This window comes from Bombina bombina, chromosome 1 (assembly GCF_027579735.1).
Source record: "Bombina bombina isolate aBomBom1 chromosome 1, aBomBom1.pri, whole genome shotgun sequence".
NCBI lineage: Eukaryota > Metazoa > Chordata > Amphibia > Anura > Bombinatoridae > Bombina > Bombina bombina.
In genome coordinates, this window is record NC_069499.1 from 1,180,812,968 (window position 1) to 1,180,837,453 (window position 24,486).

Consider the following 24,486-nt stretch of genomic DNA (forward strand, 5'->3'; position numbering starts at 1 on the left):
GCAACGACATCCAAACTGCCATGGAACAAGCAGACCTAACTGGAGCTATTTTCCTTGATTTTGCAAAGACTTTTGACACAGTGGACCACGACATACTACTGCTCAAACTAAAAAACTCTGGTATTGCTGATTGTCCGCTAACCTGGTTTAGATCATATGTATCGGATCGATCACAATATGTCTCCGTTTCTAACAGTGACTCCCTCCCTCTCCCAGTCACGTGTAGTGTTCCCCAAGGTTCCATTCTCGGCCCCCTGCTATTCACATTATTTATAAATGATCTGCCTAATGTCTGCCAATCCTCAACTGTACACATATACGCAGACGACACAGTAATCTAGGCAAACAAATCTGATCTGCCGCAGCTTGAAGCAGTGCTCCAAGACCAGTTCACAGAAGTAGAAAAGTGTATCTCAAAAAACAAACTCTTCCTAAACACTGACAAAACTGTCACAATGATCTTTGGAACTGGGCCTAAATTACACAAATTACAAAATTCCCATCTACGCATCAAAACAAAATCCAATTGCACGCTTACCACAGTCCACTCTTTCAAATACTTGGGTATGTTGTTAGAACCTAATCTATCTTTTGGCCTCCACATAGAAAAACTTGCATCTAAACTTTATCCAAAATTAGGTGCCCTGTACAGAAACAAATCTTGCCTCAGCCCTACAGTAAAGGAAAAGATTGTACAGCAAATGCTGATGCCTATCATGAATTATGGGGACGTAGTATACACACCTGCACTGCAAACTCACCTAAATAAACTTAATACATTGTATAACTCGTTCTGCCACTTTGTGCTACAATGTAACTACAAGACCCACCATTGTGACATGCTAAAAGAACTAAACTGGCTGACGCTGGAATCCAAACTCATCCTCCATCTTTCCTGCCTTGTGTTTAAGTGCCTTTCTGGGAAGCTCCCACCCTACCTGAGCAGAATGCTCTCCCCGGCTATTCCCACCTCCTATAACCTCCGATCTAGTACCAGCACATTATTTAGCTTGCCTCAATACAAAAAGAAAGCAGCTCGATCCTCCTTTTCCTACAGAGCGCCACAGTTATGGAATGACCTCCCGTACACTTTCAAACCTTCCCCAAGCCTAATATCCTTTAAGAGATCCCTCTCTACATATCTCAAAACAGAATGCTCCTGTCATGGTTGATTATATATTTCTTACCTGATCTATGAAACATTTTTGCATCTATTGTGTATTATTATTGTTTTTGAATTTTATTGTACCCTATTGTACAAATGCAATGTTTTGTGGACCCAGGTCATACTTGAAAACGAGAGAAATCTCAATGTATCCTTCCTGGTAAAATATTTTATAAATAAATAAATAAAATTTTATTCAACCTTCTGTTGTTTGTTCGAAATAGTTAACAGTTTGGGGGACAGTAAAGGGTTGAAATTTTGGGCAGAACCTGAACACTCATTTAAACATACAACAGTAAAATTGTTTGTTTTAGGTACTTTATATTATATCAGGGGGTTAGAGCAAAACTCAAAAGTGTAATTCCCCCTTCAGCTTTGTCACTATAAATATAGGACATAACAAAACACTTTATTTTCCCATAATGGGGTAGGAAGTAAACAAGATTTCCTTATATCAAAGCTGTCAAGTCCCACTACACACATCTCCCAACATTTCCCGAAGGCTTTGTGGGAAGGAGGTGAGGTGACTTGTGATTTATGTAAAAAAAAAATTTTTAGCTTAATGGAGCGCAATTTCAGTGACCACTACTTAGTGTACTGCGTGCACAAAATAAAGGCTACTAAATCCTCTCCCAAGGTTAAAATCACCAGGCCCTTCAAAAAATGTAATATTCAATCATTTCTAAATGACATCAAGAACCTCCCCTGGCACAGATTAAACCGAATCCCAGATCTAGACTCTGCAGTTGAATTCTTTCAGTCTGAACTCCTACAAGTTTGGAATTTACATGCCCCACTACGTAAGGTGAGAGTAAAAGGAGCACACTTGAATTGGATCACAGCTGACCTCATTCAAATGTACCAATTTCGGGATTCATTGTGGTCAAAGTTCAAGCATACTGGCTCTATGAATGATCACTGTGTATATAGACAATGGCGAAATATATGCACTAAACAAACAAAATTGGCCAAGGCCCAATATTTCAGTGAAAATTGGAATAATAACATATCTAACCCTAGAAAGTTTTGGAAAATTGTAAATAACTTACAAAATCCACCAATCCACTCCCAACCCTCCACTGTCAATGTGGATAACCAAAACATGCAACTCCCCTTAGAAGTAGCAAATACCTTTAACAATTATTTTGTCGGATGCTCCACCACCCTGATTGACAAACTAATAAATGGCACGCATCCTGAAGCTACAAATGTGGATCAGGCCCCACTAAAACAGCAAAGACCCAAAATAGAGAAGTTCAATTTTAGACCTGTACCCATCAATGTCATTAAGAAACACCTTAATAATCTAAAAATGAAAAACCAGTCTGGACCTGATGCAGTTGAAGCTCAGTGCGCCGGCAATCGCTAAGCCTGTCACAACCCTAATTAACAAATTCTTGGTGTCTGGATACATACCCAAACTCTGGAAAACTGCAAGAGTAGTGCCTATTCATAAAAGTGGGGAGTTAACCTTGGTTTCTAACTATCGCCCTATATCATTGCTCCCAGAATTGTCAAAAATCTTAGAAAAATGCGCCCATACACAATTATGCGAGTATTACCAACTTTCTAACTATCTGACCCGAATCACTCCACTACAACTGCCCTCCTAAATGTTTGCAACGACATCCAAACTGCCATGGAACAAGCAGACCTAACTGGAGCTATTTTCCTTGATTTTGCAAAGACTTTTGACACAGTGGACCACGACATACTACTGCTCAAACTAAAAAACTCTGGTATTGCTGATTGTCCGCTAACCTGGTTTAGATCATATGTATCGGATCGATCACAATATGTCTCCGTTTCTAACAGTGACTCCCTCCCTCTCCCAGTCACGTGTAGTGTTCCCCAAGGTTCCATTCTCGGCCCCCTGCTATTCACATTATTTATAAATGATCTGCCTAATGTCTGCCAATCCTCAACTGTACACATGTACGCAGACGACACAGTAATCTAGGCAAACAAATCTGATCTGCCGCAGCTTGAAGCAGTGCTCCAAGACCAGTTCACAGAAGTAGAAAAGTGTATCTCAAAAAACAAACTCTTCCTAAACACTGACAAAACTGTCACAATGATCTTTGGAACTGGGCCTAAATTACACAAATTACAAAATTCCCATCTACGCATCAAAACAAAATCCAATTGCACGCTTACCACAGTCCACTCTTTCAAATACTTGGGTATGTTGTTAGAACCTAATCTATCTTTTGGCCTCCACATAGAAAAACTTGCATCTAAACTTTATCCAAAATTAGGTGCCCTGTACAGAAACAAATCTTGCCTCAGCCCTACAGTAAAGGAAAAGATTGTACAGCAAATGCTGATGCCTATCACGAATTATGGGGACGTAGTATACACACCTGCACTGCAAACTCACCTAAATAAACTTAATACATTGTATAACTCGTTCTGCCACTTTGTGCTACAATGTAACTACAAGACCCACCATTGTGACATGCTAAAAGAACTAAACTGGCTGACGCTGGAATCCAAACTCATCCTCCATCTTTCCTGCCTTGTGTTTAAGTGCCTTTCTGGGAAGCTCCCACCCTACCTGAGCAGAATGCTCTCCCCGGCTATTCCCACCTCCTATAACCTCCGATCTAGTACCAGCACATTATTTAGCTTGCCTCAATACAAAAAGAAAGCAGCTCGATCCTCCTTTTCCTACAGAGCGCCACAGTTATGGAATGACCTCCCGTACACTTTCAAACCTTCCCCAAGCCTAATATCCTTTAAGAGATCCCTCTCTACATATCTCAAAACAGAATGCTCCTGTCATGGTTGATTATATATTTCTTACCTGATCTATGAAACATTTTTGCATCTATTGTGTATTATTATTGTTTTTGAATTTTATTGTACCCTATTGTACAAATGCAATGTTTTGTGGACCCAGGTCATACTTGAAAACGAGAGAAATCTCAATGTATCCTTCCTGGTAAAATATTTTATAAATAAATAAATAAAATTTTATTCAACCTTCTGTTGTTTGTTCGAAATAGTTAACAGTTTGGGGGACAGTAAAGGGTTGAAATTTTGGGCAGAACCTGAACACTCATTTAAACATACAACAGTAAAATTGTTTGTTTTAGGTACTTTATATTATATCAGGGGGTTAGAGCAAAACTCAAAAGTGTAATTCCCCCTTCAGCTTTGTCACTATAAATATAGGACATAACAAAACACTTTATTTTCCCATAATGGGGTAGGAAGTAAACAAGATTTCCTTATATCAAAGCTGTCAAGTCCCACTACACACATCTCCCAACATTTCCCGAAGGCTTTGTGGGAAGGAGGTGAGGTGACTTGTGATTTATGTAAAAAAATTTTTTTTAGCTTAATGGAGCGCAAATAAAATGTACTTGGTATGGGGGTGGTCTGGAGGAGGGCTGGGAGGTTGGTGATATTGTCGGGGTTTTTTGTGGTGTCATGGAGGGGATTAGGGGTGGGGGGTGTCAAAATGCACCTTTGCATGTGTAGACAAAAATCTTTGCACCGCCCCTGCACGTGCATGCCCTCCCCTGCCCAGCAGCCCATGCTGCCAGTGCCCCTGGTATATTATGGTCAGAACTTGGAAGTTTCCTGGCAGTGTGTCACTCAGTGTGCTGTGTGCGCTCTGCGCAAATAATTTAAATCATTTTTCACTATTCTATGCCGGCAGCGGCAGTCAGGCAGATCCGGCGCCCCCCTATTGGGGAAATCATAAGGCAGCTGCCTTACACAAGCGCCAGCCCTGGTTGTGATCGCCTCTAGAGAGAAAGTCATGGTGTCACAAAACAAAGATACATTGAATTTAGGAAAAAAAAATATTTAAGGAAAAACTATTTTTGGTTATAATATTGTTTTTAATTTTTTGATATATGTAATGTGCTGCCCTAGGCATAAACCTAATTGGAATTTTGGAGATATGTGCTTGATTGTCTTTTTATATGTAAATACATATTGATATTTAAATTGGAACATAACTCCAACTAGTCCAATACCTGGGCCAGCAAATAATATTACATATAAGATATAACAATAAATTTATAAAGGGAAACACTTGCACATTGTATGCATACTTGTATGGGAACTATGCCTCAAAAGATTATTTTTCTTTTTTATCTTTTTCACTGCCGGTAATGGTGGAAAATGTGCCATTGGAAACTGCCTATAAGCGTAATGGCTTCCAACAGCCCTTTTTTTGTTTTGCGAAGGTTCAATGGAATTGAGTCTATTCTCTGTGTCCATAATACAGCCAATCCAAAACAGTATTCTGACCAGTTTATGAACAATATGGAAGTAGTATTCTCTTTTGACGGTTATTTTAGTAGAAAAAAAATTACCAGCTTTAATATAAACACTTCCTATCTGTTTAAAACCTGCAAAGGGGTTACAGTTTCACACCAGGCCTCAAAACATCTCCTGAATAGGAAATCACCTGTGATTGGTGGGAATATACCTGTTAAACTGGCTCATGTGCTGCTCCACAGTTGCAGTGTTTTGTGCCTGTGCAGTGTATTTTATATATGTGTTTATCCATATTGCTATAGGTAAGTATTAAGGGGACCACTCCAATTAGTCAGAATTCCATTGAGAACTAAAACAATTTTTTTTTTTGGTTGCTTTCAATTTGTTCAAAAATACCACAAAAAGCCATTTATCTTATGGTATTTAAGTGCATTTGTACCATGAATTCCATGATTATATTTTGCATATAGAAGATAATATGACACAAGTATTAAAATAAAAGGATTGTTAGAATTTCAAATTCTTCACCTTACATCTATTGAAAAACATGTTTTGCTATTTCTTGTCTGTTTGCATGTTTATTTGTTTTTTAATTTTACAGTTTCTTTGCATACTCAGTTCACATTTTATTAATCCCGATCCTGATTATTTTTTTTAAATACAAATTAATAATGAATTAAATTTAAAAAAAAAAAAAATCTAATGATTTTCAACACAAAATCACAAAATCAATGGGGATTTTTGGAGTTAAATAATTTGTTACGTTTTATAAAGTATTGTGATCAACACTGAAGATCTGTTGGTGCTCTACAAATAACCGATAATAATAATAATAATATTAACCGATAATAATAATAGTAACAACACCATAACGTATAAGTAAGGTTGTAATTAAGTATTTAGAGGTTGAAACCTGCTAATTATAGAACTACTCAAAATGACATTACATTATTAATTGCCCATATCACAAATTAATATTAAAGGGACATGAAAGTAAAAAGTACACTTTCACTATTCAGACAGAGAGTGCAATTCTAAAAGACTTCTGTTTGCTTCTACTATCAAATTGACTTTGTTCTATCTATATCCTTTGTTAAAACCATATGTATACTCCTAAAGTAAATCCTCTGCTGTTTAATATAGTACTGGGTGGGTCCTCTACTGTAAACAGACTTTGCAGCAGGGTAAGCATAGTGGAGTGGGTGTCACGCAGCCCTCAGGCTTTCTGTAGGTACATATTGTTATGGCTTCAAAACTGTAAGAAGGAGAAAAGATAGGGTCTATAACTGTTAGGTAGTCCTATAAAAAGGGAGGGAATACAGCACTCTTTTTTGTCAATAAACACTTATTTTTAATTAATTAATACAGTTCTATACTCCTGAACTGAGACAACATAAGCATGAACCGGTGTAAAGAATCATCATATTATACAAAATACACAACAACACCTAAAGCAGTCATACAAGCACAGACCACCTATATGCATCCAAACACTGGAAATCACAAACCTAAGTCAGCAATAACACAAACTTATGTTAAATGGCCATATTATGAATCGTATTGGAGACTTATAGTGATCAGCGCTGATACTAAAATAGAGAAAGTATAATGTTTTGAAAAAATAATAATAAAAAGTCCAGTAACTTTAGATAGGAGCCAGATCGTAAAATGTGTGCAACATTATTAACACGCTGTGTCAGAAATAGTCAGGTTGGCAAGAAAGCAGACAAGTAAATGTTATAGCAAGTCAGTCCAAAAGCTAGTCAGCTGTATGAGTATCAATACCTCTTTGGACATATATAGTTAATGCAGTGTTGGTATGACATGCAGGGAACGTTACCTTCCGCAACTCAGCTTCATATATTATACCCCTTTAATCAAATGCGGAATTGATACATCCTACCTGAAGCCTTTATTCCCTGTATCGACGGAACTTGGTCCATCACAAATAATTTTATGCCAAGCCTTGGAACTTGTGTCCTTTTCGGAGGTTGCTCCAATGGCAGTGCTTGGTACCGCAACTTGCTTTCTTTACCTATTACACTCTGCGTGTTACTTCCAATCTGCGAATCTTATAAATTGGTTCTTTCAAGATGTCGCTTTCAGGTGAGTAGGTTTCAAACAAAACAGCCAACGCGCATTTCACCCATGATCCTTTGCGACAAGGGCTTTGTCAGGGCTGTCAATCACACAGTGAGTCGTTCTTTTAACAGGTAAAACTCCACCTCTTTTTGTAGCATCATAGTTTCTTAAAGTGGACAGATACCGTCTCCAATACTTATTCACTAAATACTTAAATATATTTACAAAAGATAAATTTCCATTATGATTAGCATTCATTCATCAACAGCCTTTCACACTTAAAAATCGCTATCTGTTAGATGTTAAAAATATAAAGGGTCTGCACCATTTAAGGCTATTATACCTACAATTTGAAAAACACTTTATGTTAAGAATATTTACGTTTATGAAATACATATTGTTATGTATATCATAGCCAGAGGACTTTATATCAGATCAGAGTGGTGTGTGGCTATATAATGTGTCAAATGTGTAGTGTATATGCACTTTGAATACTGACTGGGAACAAGTTAGACAGCTATGTTTCTTTTTATGCATGTGACATGGGGCTATGTTTCTGCACTAGCTTAAGAGCGCAGTTTATTAACTGTGATAACATTTATTTTGCAAGGATGTGCGATGTTGCTTTAGTGTTGACAGTTTTATTGCTTTTGGTGCGATAGCACAGTGCAGCCTGGTAGCGTGGGAGTAAGAGGTGGTAAGAGTACTCTACACCAGGAGCGAGTGGTGGGGTATATTTGCTATATTTCTTGTGATTATTACAGTGATTTCTGTACAATATTTGGAACCCATCATTTATAATAGCAGTCTGACTTGTCACCACTGTGTCTTATAGCCTCAACTCTTGAGTCAGTAACATTTAAATTCTGCTTTAAACTCTAATATGAGTTCTCCAATTGTTTCTTCTCAGATGGTTTGTCCTCCTTCTGAGATCCTCTCAAGGGGAACCACATTTACATTACTCCAAGTTTAAAGGACTTTGTAAAGAAAAATTGTTTTTTCCCCAGTGTTTTCAGGAGCTGGAGCTCATTGGAGTGATTGTTCCAGTTCCACCTTTGGAACAAGGTCAAAGTTTTTATTCCAATCTTTTATTGTTCCGAAGAAGGAAAAACCTTTCAGACCCATTGTTGATCTGAAAATCTTGAACAAGTTTTTGAGAGTTCCTTTATTCAAGATGGAAACTATTATATGTTTCCTTCCTTTAGTTCAACAGGGTCAGTTTAGGACCACTACAGACTTACAGGATGCATACCGTCATAAAGCTACTCACAGGGATCGCCATCAGTTTCTTCAGTTTGCCTTTCAGGAAACAAAACTACCAATTTGTAGCTCTCCCTTTTGGATTATCAACAGCACACAGAATATTTACCAAGGTACTGGGGGCTTTGTTGTCAGTCGTCAGGGCTCAGGGTCTAGCTGTAGCTCGTTACCTAAATGGTTTAGGCACCATCCTTATTTTTAGAAATAGCTTACACCAACAAACTACAGTCATGGTTGTAAGGTAAATGTTTTAAAGAGTTCCCTGATTCTGCAGACAAGAGTCTCCTTCTTAGGGGTGATTATAGATTCTGTTGCCATGTTTCTGTATTTGACAGATTAATGCAAACTCAAGCAGCCTGTCTAAAATGTCAGTCCTTGACTCATCCTTCAGTGGCTCAATGTATGGAGGTAGTGGGTTAAATGGTAGCAGCATCAGACGCCATCTCTTTTGCATATTTTCATCTGTGTCTTCTTCAGCTCTGCATGTGGAAACAATGGAATGGGGATTGCAATCATCTATTTTAGATCATTCGGAGACATAATTTTCTAGACATATTACCAAGTTATAGCTCAGGGAATGTTCATTAATTTGTCCCTGTTGGGAAATAATTACCACAGGCACGAGTCTGTTGGTTTTGGGCATGGTCTGCAGGTCTCGAGGATTGCATGGAGTTTAGTCTCCTCAGGATGTGAGGTTACCAATCAATGTTCCAGACTCTCCCGACTTGGCCTTCCCTCAAAGCAGTACCTTACATTAGCTTCCAGTCAGCCAACATAACTGCGGTAACCTACATCAATCATCAATATTACTGAATGCACAATGTCCGTTTTGATAGCACAAACATGACCACTTAGTATAGAACTTAGTATGGGTATCTAGTTCAAATCTCCAGTGTTCCACCATGGCGTCTTCCTCGACAATTAGATCTGTTATCACAAGGACTATTCTCTCAATTTAACTGCTTGGAGATTAAACAGTTAATTCTTTCTCAAAGTGTTTTTTCAGATTCAGTGGTTAAGACCAGGAAGATGTAACATAAGGTATGAAAGGTTTATCTTTCTTTGTGTGTTGAAAGAGCTTTTAGTTGGCATTTGTTTAGAATTCCTAGAATACTTTAATTTCTTCAGGATGGTTTGGATAATGATTTTGTCAACTAGTTCTCTGAAATGCCACATTTCTGCTCTTTCTGTGTTATTCCATAGGAAGATTGCCCGACTTCCAGATATTCAAGCCTTTGTTCAAGCTTTATATAGAATCAGAGTTTTACAATATCATCCATTTGAACATTTGCATGAATTGGACATTCAATTATTGTCCTGGAAAGTATCATTTTATTTTTTTTGCTATTTCTTCTGCCAGAAGAGTATCAAATTATTTGTGTATCTCCTGAAGTGCCAAATCTGGTTTTCCGACAGCAGAAGGCAGTACTATGTACCCAATACAGTTTTTTTTTACCAATATGGAATCTTTAGAGAATATTAACTGGTAAATTGTAGTTTCTTCGTTATGCCTAAATCTAAAGAATTCAAAGGAACAATTATTGAATAATTTAGATGTTGTTAGAGTTTTTAAATATTATCTGCAACCTAGTAGTCAGTTTAGGAAATCTCCTAGTTTATTTGGTTATTTCTCGGGTAAACCTAAGGGTCAAAAGCTACGGCTACTTACAAAAACCTATTTGAAAATTCTCTAATACAAATGTTTCTTAAATGTTTTCATTATGTTTTTTATGTGTTTACATTGAATTTGCTTTTATATAATTTTCTTTCGTTTTTTTTAAAAAAAAAATCTTTCAATTAAAAAAACACTCACAAGATACTATTTGATGTTTTCATTAATAATATTTTATTTTTTAGAAAGTCCTGATTAAACAATATTAAAAACAATAATAATTTAGTACCGATTACCATTGGGTACAACAAAATAAAACATTTATTCTATGTGAAAAGAAAATGGTTCAAACTAAAATATGTAGGCCTAGATTTAGAGTTTGGCGTTAGCCGTGAAAACCAGCGTTAGAGGCTCCTAACGCTGGTTTTAGGCTACCGCCGGTATTTGGAGTCACTCAAAATAGGGTCTAATGCTCACTTTCCAGCCGCGACTTTTCCATACCGCAGATCCCCTTACGTCAATTGCGTATCCTATCTTTTCAATGGGATTTCTCTAACTCCGGTATTTAGAGTAGTTTCTGAAGTGAGCGTTAGACATCTAACGACAAAACTCCAGCCGCAGGAAAAAAGTCAGTAGTTAAGAGCTTTCTGGGCTAACGCCGGTTTATAAAGCTCTTAACTACTGTGCTCTAAAGTACACTAACACCCATAAACTACCTATGTACCCCTAAACCGAGGTCCCCCCACATCGCCGACACTCGAAAAAAAATTTTTAACCCTTAATCTGCCGACCGCCACCTACGTTATCCTTATGTACCCCTAATCTGCTGCCCCTAACACCGCCGACCCCTGTATTATATTTATTAACCCCTAATCTGCCCCCCTCAATGTCGCCTCCACCTGCCTACACTTATTAACCCCTAATCTGCCGACCGCAAAGCGCCGCCACCTACGTTATCCTTATGTACCCCTAATCTGCTGCCCCTAACACCGCCGACCCCTATATTATATTTATTAACCCCTAATCTGCCCCCCACAACGTCGCCTCCACCTGCCTACACTTCTTAACCCCTAATCTGCCGACCGGACCTGAGCGCTACTATAATAAAGTTATTAACCCCTAATCCGCCTCACTAACCCTATCATAAATAGTATTAACCCCTAATCTGCCCTCCCTAACATCGCCGACACCTAACTTCAATTATTAACCCCTAATCTGCCGACCGAATCTCGCCGCTATTCTAATAAATGTATTAACCCCTAAAGCTAAGTCTAACCCTAACACTAACACCCCCCTAAGTTAAATATAATTTAAATCTAACGAAATTAATTATCTCTTATTAAATAAATTATTCCTATTTAAAGCTAAATACTTACCTGTAAAATAAATCCTAATATAGCTACAATATAAATTATAATTATATTATAGCTATTTTAGGATTTATATTTATTTTACAGGTAACTTTGTATTTATTTTAACCAGGTACAATAGCTATTAAATAGTTAAGAACTATTTAATAGCTAAAATAGTTAAAATAATTACAAATTTACCTGTAAAATAAATCCTAACCTAAGTTACAAATAAACCTAACACTGCACTATCAATAAATTAATTAAATAAACTACCTACAATTACCTACAATTAACCTAGCACTACACTATCAATAAATTAATTAAATACAATTGCTACAAAGAAATACAATTAAATAAACTAGCTAAAGTACAAAAAATAAAAAAGAACTAAGTTACAAAAAATAAAAAAATATTTACAAACATAAGAAAAATATTACAACAATTTTAAACTAATTACACCTACTCTAAGCCCCCTAATAAAATAACAAAGCCCCCCAAAATAAAAAAATGCCCTACCCTATTCTAAATTACTAAAGTTCAAAGCTCTTTTACCTTACCAGCCCTGAACAGGGCCCTTTGCGGGGCATGCCCCAAGAAATTCAGCTCTTTTGCCTGTAAAAAAAACATACAATACCCCCCCCAACATTACAACCCACCACCCACATACCCCTAATCTAACCCAAACCCCCCTTAAATAAACCTAACACTAAGCCCCTGAAGATCATCCTACCTTGTCTTCACCATACCAGGTTCACCGATCGGTCCAGAAGAGCTCCTCCGATGTCCTGATCCAAGCCCAAGCAGGGGGCTGAAGAGGTCCATGATCCGGCTGAAGTCTTCATCCAAGCGGGCCAGAAGAGGTCTTCCATCCGATTGAAGTCTTCATCCAAGCGGCATCCATCCGGAGCGAAGCGGCAGCATCCTGAAGACCTCCACCGCGGAACATCCATCCTGGCCGACGACTGAACGACGAATGACGGTTCCTTTAAATGACGTCATCCAAGATGGCGTCCCTCGAATTCCGATTGGCTGATAGGATTCTATCAGCCAATCGGAATTAAGGTAGGAATATTCTGATTGGCTGATGGAATCAGCCAATCAGAATCAAGTTCAATCCGATTGGCTGATCCGATCAGCCAATCAGATTGAGCTTGCATTCTATTGGCTGTTCCGATCAGCCAATAGAATGCGAGCTCAATCTGATTGGCTGATCGGATCAGCCAAGCCTTAATTCCGATTGGCTGATAGAATCCTATCAGCCAATCGGAATTCGAGGGACGCCATCTTGGATGACGTCATTTAAAGGAACCGTCATTCGTCGTTCAGTTGTCGGCCAGGATGGATGTTCCGCGGTGGAGGTCTTCAGGATGCTGCCGCTTCGCTCCGGATGGATGCCGCTTGGATGAAGACTTCAATCGGATGGAAGACCTCTTCTGGCCCGCTTGGATGAAGACTTCAGCCGGATCATGGACCTCTTCAGCCCCCCGCTTGGGCTTGGATCAGGACATCGGAGGAGCTCTTCTGGACCGATCGGTGAACCTGGTATGGTGAAGACAAGGTAGGATGATCTTCAGGGGCTTAGTGTTAGGTTTATTTAAGGGGGGTTTGGGTTAGATTAGGGGTATGTGGGTGGTGGGTTGTAATGTTGGGGGGGGTATTGTATGTTTTTTTTACAGGCAAAAGAGCTGAATTTCTTGGGGCATGCCCCGCAAAGGGCCCTGTTCAGGGCTGGTAAGGTAAAAGAGCTTTGAACTTTAGTAATTTAGAATAGGGTAGGGCATTTTTTTATTTTGGGGGGCTTTGTTATTTTATTAGGGGGCTTAGAGTAGGTGTAATTAGTTTAAAATTGTTGTAATATTTTTCTTATGTTTGTAAATATTTTTTTATTTTTTGTAACTTAGTTCTTTTTTATTTTTTGTACTTTAGCTAGTTTATTTAATTGTATTTCTTTGTAGCAATTGTATTTAATTAATTTATTGATAGTGTAGTGTTAGGTTAATTGTAGGTAATTGTAGGTAGTTTATTTAATTAATTTATTGATAGTGTAGTGTTAGGTTTATTTGTAACTTAGGTTAGGATTTATTTTACAGGTAAATTTGTAATTATTTTAACTATTTTAGCTATTAAATAGTTCTTAACTATTTAATAGCTATTGTACCTGGTTAAAATAAATACAAAGTTACCTGTAAAATAAATATAAATCCTAAAATAGCTATAATATAATTATAATTTATATTGTAGCTATATTAGGATTTATTTCACAGGTAAGTATTTAGCTTTAAATAGGAATAATTTATTTAATAAGAGATAATTAATTTCGTTAGATTTAAATTATATTTAATTTAGGGGGGTGTTAGTGTTAGGGTTAGACTTAGCTTTAGGGGTTAATACATTTATTAGAATAGCGGCGAGATACGGTCCGCAGATTAGGGGTTAATAATTGAAGTTAGGTGTCGGCGATGTTAGGGAGGGCAGATTAGGGGTTAATACTATTTATGATAGGGTTAGTGAGGCGGATTAGGGGTTATTAACTTTATTATAGTAGCGCTCAGGTCCGGTCGGCAGATTAGGGGTTAATAAGTGTAGGCAGGTGGAGGCGACGTTGTGGGGGGCAGATTAGGGGTTAATAAATATAATATAGGGGTCGGCGGTGTTAGGGGCAGCAGATTAGGGGTACATAGGGATAATGTAAGTAGCGGCGGTTTACGGAGCGGCAGATTAGGGGTTAATAATAATATGCAGGGGTCAGCGATAGCGGGGGCGGCAGATTAGGGGTTAATAAGTGTAAGGTTAGGGGTGTTTAGACTCGGGGTACATGTTAGAGTGTTAGGTGCAGACGTAGGAAGGGTTACCGCATAGCAAACAATGTGGCTGCGTTAGGAGCTGAACGCGGCTTTTTTGCAGGTGTTTGGTTTTTTTTCAGCTCAAACAGCCCCATTGTTTCCTATGGGAGAATCGTGCACGAGCACGTTTTTGAGGCTGGCCGCGTCCGTAAGCAACTCTGGTATCGAGAGTTGAAGCTGCGTTAAAAATGCTCTACGCTCCTTTTTTGGAGCCTAACGCAGCCTTTATGTGGACTCTCGATACCAGAGTTATTTTTATGGTGCGGCCAGAAAAAAGCCGGCGTTAGTTTTTCGGGTCGTTACCGACAAAACTCCAAATCTAGGCCGTAGTGTTCTATCTTTTAGTTGCTATAGTGTTTATCAAAAGTACCTAGGAATTAATTTTAAAGTATATGATGAAATTCTAGTGATTTTTAGCACAGTATGTTACAGAAAATAGAAATTAGGAAAATATTTTAAAAGAAAAATAGTACAAGGACAGTTTTTTGACCAACAATTTATCATGTTTGTATGTAGTAGAATAAAAAAAGACAATATACAGAAAAATCTTGACACATCTTAAATGGATATACAGTTCAGATGTTTTATATTTCAAGTAGATCAATTGTAGCGAAAGGAACATAAATTTTAAATTTTCATCATATAAAACAAGTAATTTTGACACCTCTTTATCTATAAAATGGTCACGTTACTACCTATCCCCATTCTAAGTCTGTCCACCATAGGATGGAAGAATCAGGGCTGTGACCTTGCTAAGTATTGTCTAGGATACTAGCCAATATATATAAATTACTTGTTTTTATGATATAAATTTCCATTTATCTTGGCCTTCCTAGACATATACTTTCCAAGTGAGATGAATGCCAAGCAGTGCAAAAGGCATAGTGGGAAAACAAGAATTTGCCCCTCAAAACGGCAAAATAAGTAAAAGCAAGAAAATAAGGATTTAATTCTGAAACAACACAACTTAAAAAAAAAAACAACTTCCTGCCAAACTTATATGAAGGAAAATAAAGAATAGAAAATTTAGAAAGAGATTTCCAAACCACAGCCAGACATATATAAAAGTGAAACTAATTAGACATGTGCACCGCTAAAAAATTCGGTTCGTTTTCGGTTCGGATCGATTCGGACTTTTCGAATTTCGTTTCGGATCGAATCGGATTCGGCAAAATTTGAATAAATTCGTTTCGGATTTATTCGGATCCGAATAAATTCGTTTCGGATTTATTCGGATTCGGCTGAATTCGGTTCTATTCCGTTCCGAAATTCGGTATGTTTTTAGTACACTAACACCCATTTAGTACACTAAGTCACTAACACCCATAAACTACCTATGAACCACTAAACCGAGGCCCCCCCACATCGCAAACCCTATAATAACATTATTTAACCCCTAATCTGCCGATCGGATATCGCCGCAACCTACATTATAGCTATTAACCCCTAATCTGCTGTCCCTAACACCGCCGACCCCTACATTATAGTTATTAACCCCTAATCTGCCTCCCCCAACGTCGCCACAATCTAACTACAAGTATTAACCCCTAATCTGCCGACCCGATATCGCCGCCGCCTACATTATAGCTATTAACCCCTAATCTGCTGTCCCTAACACCGCCGACCCCTACATTATAGTTGTTAACCCCTAATCTGCCCCCCCCAATGTCGCCGCAATCTAACTACAAGTATTAACCCCTAATCTGCCGACCCGATATCGCCGCCAACATTATAGCTATTAACCCCTAATCTGCTGTCCCTAACACCGCCGACCCCTACATTATAGTTATTAACCCCTAATCTGCCTCCCCCAACGTCGCCGCAATCTAACTACAAGTATTAACCCCTAATCTGCCGACCCGATATCGCCGCCGCCTACATTATAACTATTAACCCCTAATCTGCTGTCCCTAACACCGCCGACCCCTACATTATAGTTATTAACCCCTAATCTGCCTCCCCCCAACGTCGCCACAATCTAACTACAAGTATTAACCCCTAATCTGCCGACCCGATATCGCCGCCGCCTACATTATAGCTATTAACCCCTAATCTGCTGTCCCTAACACCGCCGACCCCTACATTATAGTTATTAACCCCTAATCTGCCCCCCCCCAACGTCGCCACAATCTAACTACAAGTATTAACCCCTAATCTGCCGACCGCAAATCGCCGCCACTATAATAAATGTATTAACCCCTAAACCGCCGCACTCCCGCCTCGCAAACACTATAATACATTTTATTAACCCCTAATCTGCCCTCCCTAACATCGCCGCCACCTACCTACAATTATTAACCCCTAATCTCCCGCCCCCAACGTCGCCGCTACTATAATAAGGTTATTAACCCCTAAACCTAAGTCTAACCCTAACACTAACACCCCCTAACTTAAATATAATTTAAATAAAACGAAATAAGTTTACTATAGTTAAATAAATGAATCCTATTTAAAACTAAAGACTTACCTGTAAAATAAACCCTAAGATAGCTGCAATATAACTAATAGTTACATTGTAGCTATTTTAGGGTTTATTTTTATTTTACAGGCAACTTTGTATTTATTTTAACTAGGTACAATAGTTATTAAATAGTTAATAACTATTTAATAACTACCTAGCTAAAATAAATACAATTTACCTGTAAAATAAATCCTAACCTAAGTTACAATTACACCTAACACTACACTATCATTAAATTAACTAAATAAATTAATCATATTTAAAACAAAATACTTACCTGTAAAATAAACCCTAATATAGCTGCAATATAACTAATAGTTACATTGTAGCTATTTTAGCATTTATATTTATTTTACAGGCAACTTTGTATTTATTTTAACTAGGTACAAAAGCTATTAAATAGTTATTGACTAATTAATAGCTACCTAGTTAAAATAATTACAAAATTACCTGTAAAATAAATCCTAACCTAAGTTACAATTAAACCTAACACTACACTCTCATTAAATAAATTAACTACAAGTACCTACAATTATCTACAATTAAATAAACTAAAGTACAAAACCCCCCCACTAAATTACAAAAAAAACCAAACACTAAATTACAAAAAATAAAAAAATATTACAAGAATTTTAAACTAATTACACCTAATCTAAGCCCCCTAATAAAATAACAAAGCCCCCCAAAATAAAAAAAATGCCCTACCCTATACTAAATTACAAAAGTTAACAGCTCTATTACCTTACCAGCCCTGAACAGGGCCCTTTGCGGGGCATGCCCCAAAGAAAACAGCTCTTTTGCCTGTAAAAAAAAAACACAATCCCCCCCCCCACATTACAACCCACCACCCACATACCCCTACTCTAACCCAAACCCCCCTTAAATAAACCTAACACTACCCCCCTGAAGATCTCCCTACCTTGAGTCGTGTTCACCCAGCCGGGCCGAAGTCTTCATCCGATGGGGCAGAAGAGGACATCCAGACCGGCAGAAGTCTTCATCCAAGCGGGGCAAGAAGAGGTCTTCCATCCATCATACAAGTACCAAAATACAAACAAACACTAAATAACAAAAAATAATAAAATATTACAATAATTTTAAACTAATTACACCTAATCTAAGCCCCCTACTAGCTATTAATATAGCTTCAATATAACTAATAGTTACATTGTAGCTATTTTAGGATTTATATTTATTTTACAGGCAACTTTGTATTTATTTTAACTAGGTACAATAGCTATTAAATAGTTAATAACTACCTAGCTAAAATAAATACAAATTTACCTGTAAAATAAACCCTAACCTAAGTTACAATTACACCTAACACTACACTGTCATTAAATTAACTAAATAAATTAATCCTATATAAAACTAAATACTTACCTGTAAAATAAACCCTAATATAGCTACAATATAACTAATAGTTACATTGTAGCTATTTTAGCATTTATATTTATTTTACAGGCAACTTTGTATTTATTTTAACTAGGTACAATAGCTATTAAATAGATATTTACTGTTTAATAGCTACCTAGTTAAAATAATTACAAAATTACCTGTAAAATAAATCCTAACCTAAGTTACTATTAAACCTAACACTACACTATCATTAAATAAATTAACTACAAGTACCTACAATTAAATACAATGAAATAAACTAAACTAAAGTACAAAAAAAACAAACACTAAATTACAAAAAATAAAAAAAATTACAAGAATTTTAAACTAATTACACCTAATCTAAGCCCCCTAATAAAATAACAAAGCCCCCAAAAATAAAAAAATTCCCTACCCTATACTAAATTACAAAAGTAATCAGCTCTATTACCTGATCGGAACAGCCAATAGAATGCGAGGTCAATCTGATTGGCTGATTCCATCAGCCAATTGGATTGAACTTGAATCTGATTGGCTGATTAAATCAGCCAACCAGATTTTTCCTACCTTAATTCCGATTGGCTGATAGAATCCTATCAGCCAATCGGAATTCAAGGGACGCCATCTTGGATGACGTCACTTAAAGGTACAGTCACCTAGTCGTCGGATCAAGAAAGAAGAGGATGCTCTGCGTGGGATGTCTTCAGGATGCTGCCGCTCCGCTCCGGATGGATGAACAGAGAAGATGCCGCCTGGATCAAGACTTCTGATGGATGGAAGACCTCTTCTTGCCCCGCTTGGATGAAGACTTCTGCCGGTCTGGATGTCCTCTTCTGCCCGATCGGATGAAGACTTCGGCCCGCTGGGTGAAGACACGGTAGAGAGATCTTCAGGGGGGTAGTGTTAGGTTTATTTAAGGGGGGTTTGGGTTAGAGTAGGGGTATGTGGGTGGTGGGTTGTAATGTGGGGGGGGGGGTATTGTGTTTTTTTTTACAGGCAAAAGAGCTGTTTTCTTTGGGGCATGCCCCCGCAAAAGGCCCTGTTCAGGGCTGGTAAGGTAATAGAGCTGATTACTTTTGTAATTTAGTATAGGGTAGGGCATTTTTTTATTTTGGGGGCTTTGTTATTTTATTAGGGGGCTTAGATTAGGTGTAATTAGTTTAAAATTCTTGTAATTTTTTTTATTTTTTGTAATTTAGTGTTTGTTTTTTTGTACTTTAGTTTAGTTTATTTCATTGTATTTAATTGTAGGTACTTGTAGTTAATTTATTTAATGATAGTGTAGTGTTAGGTTTAATAGTAACTTAGGTTAGGATTTATTTTACAGGTAATTTTGTAATTATTTTAACTAGGTAGCTATTAATTAGTCAATAACTATTTAATAGCTATTGTACCTAGTTAAAATAAATACAAAGTTGCCTGTAAAATAAATATAAATGCTAAAATAGCTACAATGTAACTATTAGTTATATTGTAGCTATATTAGGGTTTATTTTACAGGTAAGTATTTAGTTTTATATAGGATTAATTTATTTAGTTAATTTAATGACAGTGTAGTGTTAGGTGTAATTGTAACTTAGGTTAGGGTTTATTTTACAGGTAAATTTGTATTTATTTTAGCTAGGTAGTTATTAACTATTTAATAGCTATTGTACCTAGTTAAAATAAATACAAAGTTGCCTGTAAAATAAATATAAATCCTAAAATAGCTACAATGTAACTATTAGTTATATTGTAGCTATATTAATAGCTAGTAGGGGGCTTAGATTAGGTGTAATTAGTTTAAAATGGTTGTAATATTTTATTATTTTTGCTAATTTAGTGTTTGATTGTTTTTTTGTACTTTTCTGATGGATGGAAGACCTCTTCTTGCCCCGCTTGGATGAAGACTTCTGCCGGTCTGGATGTCCTCTTCTGCCCCATCGGATGAAGACTTCGGCCCGGCTGGGTGAACACGACTCAAGGTAGGGAGATCTTCAGGGGGGTAGTGTTAGGTTTATTTAAGGGGGGTTTGGGTTAGAGTAGGGGTATGTGGGTGGTGGGTTGTAATGTGGGGGGGGGGATTGTGTTTTTTTTTTTACAGGCAAAAGAGCTGTTTTCTTTGGGGCATGCCCCGCAAAGGGCCCTGTTCAGGGCTGGTAAGGTAATAGAGCTGTTAACTTTTGTAATTTAGTATAGGGTAGGGCATTTTTTTATTTTGGGGGGCTTTGTTATTTTATTAGGGGGCTTAGATTAGGTGTAATTAGTTTAAAATTCTTGTAATATTTTTTTATTTTTTGTAATTTAGTGGTTTTTTATTTTTTGTAATTTAGTGGGGGGGTTTTGTACTTTAGTTTATTTAATTGTAGATAATTGTAGGTAATTGTAGTTAATTTATTTAATGACAGTGTAGTGTTAGGTTTTATTGTAACTTAGGTTAGGATTTATTTTACAGGTAATTTTGTAATTATTTTAACTAGGTAGCTATTAATTAGTCAATAACTATTTAATAGCTATTGTACCTAGTTAAAATAAATACAAAGTTGCCTGTAAAATAAATATAAATACTAAAATAGCTACAATGTAACTATTAGTTATATTGCAGCTATATTAGGGTTTATTTTACAGGTAAGTATTTAGTTTTAAATATGAATCATTTATTTAATTAATTAAATGATAGTGTAGTGTTAGGTGTAATTGTAACTTAGGTTAGGATTTATTTTACAGGTAAATTTGTATTTATTTTAGCTAGGTAGTTATTAAATAGTTAATAACTATTTAATAACTATTGTACCTAGTTAAAATAAATACAAAGTTGCCTGTAAAATAAAAATAAATCCTAAAATAGCTACAATGTAACTATTAGTTATATTGCAGCTATCTTAGGGTTTATTTTACAGGTAAGTCTTTAGTTTTAAATAGGATTCATTTATTTAACTATAGTAAACTTATTTCGTTTTATTTAAATTATATTTAAGTTAGGGGGTGTTAGTGTTAGGGTTAGATTTAGGTTTAGGGGTTAATAACCTTATTATAGTAGCGGCGACGTTGGGGGCGGGAGATTAGGGGTTAATAATTGTAGGTAGGTGGCGGCGATGTTAGGGAGGGCAGATTAGGGGTTAATAAAATGTATTATAGTGTTTGCGAGGCGGGAGTGCGGCGGTTTAGGGGTTAATACATTTATTATAGTGGCGGCGATTTACGGTCAGCAGATTAGGGGTTAATACTTGTAGTTAGATTGTGGCGACGTTGGGGGGAGGCAGATTAGGGGTTAATAACTATAATGTAGGGGTCCGCGGTGTTAGGGACACCAGATTAGGGGTTAATAGTTATAATGTAGGCGGCGGCGATATCGGGTCGGCAGATTAGGGGTTAATACTTGTAGTTAGATTGCGGCGACGTTGGGGGGGGCAGATTAGGGGTTAATAACTATAATGTAGGGGTCGGCGGTGTTAGGGACAGCAGATTAGGGGTTAATAGCTATAATGTAGGCGGCGGCGATATCGGGTCGGCAGATTAGGGGTTAATACTTGTAGTTAGATTGCGGCGACGTTGGGGGGGGCAGATTAGGGGTTAATAACTATAATGTAGGGGTCGGCGGTGTTAGGGACAGCAGATTAGGGGTTAATAGCTATAATGTAGGCGGCGGCGATATCGGGTCGGCAGATTAGGGGTTAATACTTGTAGTTAGATTGCGGCGACGTTGGGGGGAGGCAGATTAGGGGTTAATAACTATAATGTAGGGGTCGGCGGTGTTAGGGACAGCAGATTAGGGGTTAATAGCTATAATGTAGGCGGCGGCGATATCGGGTCGGCAGATTAGGGGTTAATACTTGTAGTTAGATTGCGGCGACGTTGGGGGGGCAGATTAGGGGTTAATAACTATAATGTAGGGGTCGGCGGTGTTAGGGACAGCAGATTAGGGGTTAATAGTTATAATGTAGGTGGCGGCGATATTCGGTCGGCAGATTAGGGGTTAATAAAATACTGCAGGTGTCAGCGATAGCGGAGGCAGCAGATTAGGGGTTAATAAGTGTTAGATTAGGGGTGTTTAGAGACTCGGGGTACATGTTAGGGTGTTAGGTGCAGACTTAGTGTTTCCCCATAGGAAACAATGGGGCTGCGGTGTTAGTTTTTTTTCAGCCGAAACTCCCATTGTTTCCTATGGGGAAATGCCGAATTTTAACGAGCTAATTCGGATTTATTCGGAGATACGGCAGCTATTTCGGATTCATTCGGTAGATTCGGAAGTATTTTAATTCGGAAATCCGAATCGATCCGAATCTCCGAATTTACCGAATTTACAGAATTTCCGAATTAATTCGAAACGAACCGCACATGTCTAAAACTAATGACATTGTGAAACAACTTGAGCATAGCTCAGTATTATACCATAGAATCCATTCTGTCTGCATCTGGGGCATCATAGAGGGCACAAACAAACTTCTAAAATCATAAAATCAGTGAACCTGTGAAAAGGCAAGAGGGGCCCTTCTGCCATTTTGTCTACAGGAAACACAGTCTTTTTTACAGCAAATGAGTAATACCATCTACCGGTGCAGTTATACACTATTCAGGACTTACAGCAATCCAGGACTTCTGAAAAACACAACATAAATTGCATCCAAACAATTGTGAAACTGCACACTACTCTTTGAGTCCTCCCTGATCCATCATCACTGGGAAAGCGTGGCAGTGTACACGCCTGACCCTTAACAGCAGGACAAAACTGGGGAGAAAACGACAGCACCAATAGGATTGTCACTCAGTATAGTTGGAAGTTACCACCTGCTAACCTGGGCTCTGTGATAACAAAACTGTCTTTTGGATACTCGAACTTCCAGTAACCCAGGTAAGTAATGCTAGCATAACCTGGTGGAATATAAAATCCCAAAAAAGGCCTCACTGAACCTAAAAAACTAGAGAGGGACCTAGTTCAAACCATCTTGTGGAGGACAGAACTAGGAATAGGGATAGGTAGTCTTGTGATCATTTTATAGATAAGGAGGTGTTGAAGTCTCTACACTAACCTGACATGAAATTGTTAATATTCACATTCATATATCTCTATTTATTCATATATATATATATATATATATATATATATATATATATATAAAGGTTAATTGGGTAAAATACCGTATATATCTATACCCCCCCCCCCCCCCCCCGGAGACCTCATATCTTTAAGCCCTTATACCTTTTTTATGAAAAAAAAATGTAAATAATTTTTATTAGACTTTTTTTATGAATGTAACTATAATTTTAAAGGGACAGTCAAGTCCCAAAAAAAACTTTCATTATTTAAATAGGGAATGTAATTTTAAACAACTTTCCAATTTACTTTTCTTTCATGAAATTAGCAAGAGTCCATGAGCTAGTGACGTATGGGATATACATTCCTACCAGGAGGGGCAAAGTTTCCCAAACCTCAAAATGCCTATAAATACACCCCTCACCACACCCACAAATCAGTTTTACAAACTTTGCCTCCTATGGAGGTGGTAAAGTAAGTTTGTGCTGGATTCTACGTTGATATGCGCTCCGCAGCAGGTTGGAGCCCGGTTTTCCTCTCAGCGTGCAGTGAATGTCAGAGGGATGTGAAGAGAGTATTGCCTATTTGAATTCAATGATCTCCTCCTACGGGGTCTATTTCATAGGTTCTCTGTTATCGGTCGTAGAGATTCATCTCTTACCTCCCTTTTCAGATCGACGATATACTCTTATATATACCATTACCTTTACTGATTCTCGTTTCAGTACTGGTTTGGCTTTCTACTACATGTAGATGAGTGTCCTGGGGTAAGTAAGTCTTATTTTCTGTGACACTCTAAGCCAGAGCTTTCCAAACTTTTCATGTTGGTGACACACTTGTTAGACCTCCATCATTTTGCGACACAGTAATTATTTCAGTTGTACTAGCAAAAAGGAGGTTAAACTAACTTGTTTTAAGAGATACGGACACATACATAAATTATATAATAACAAACTGTATTTACAAGTCACAGTATGTATGTGCAAGAATTAAAAAAAAGTTTAATAACACCAATAGCTACTTACTATTTTAATGGGATGTATGAGGTTGATGGGATGAACACAGTTTCAGAATATTTGGTGGA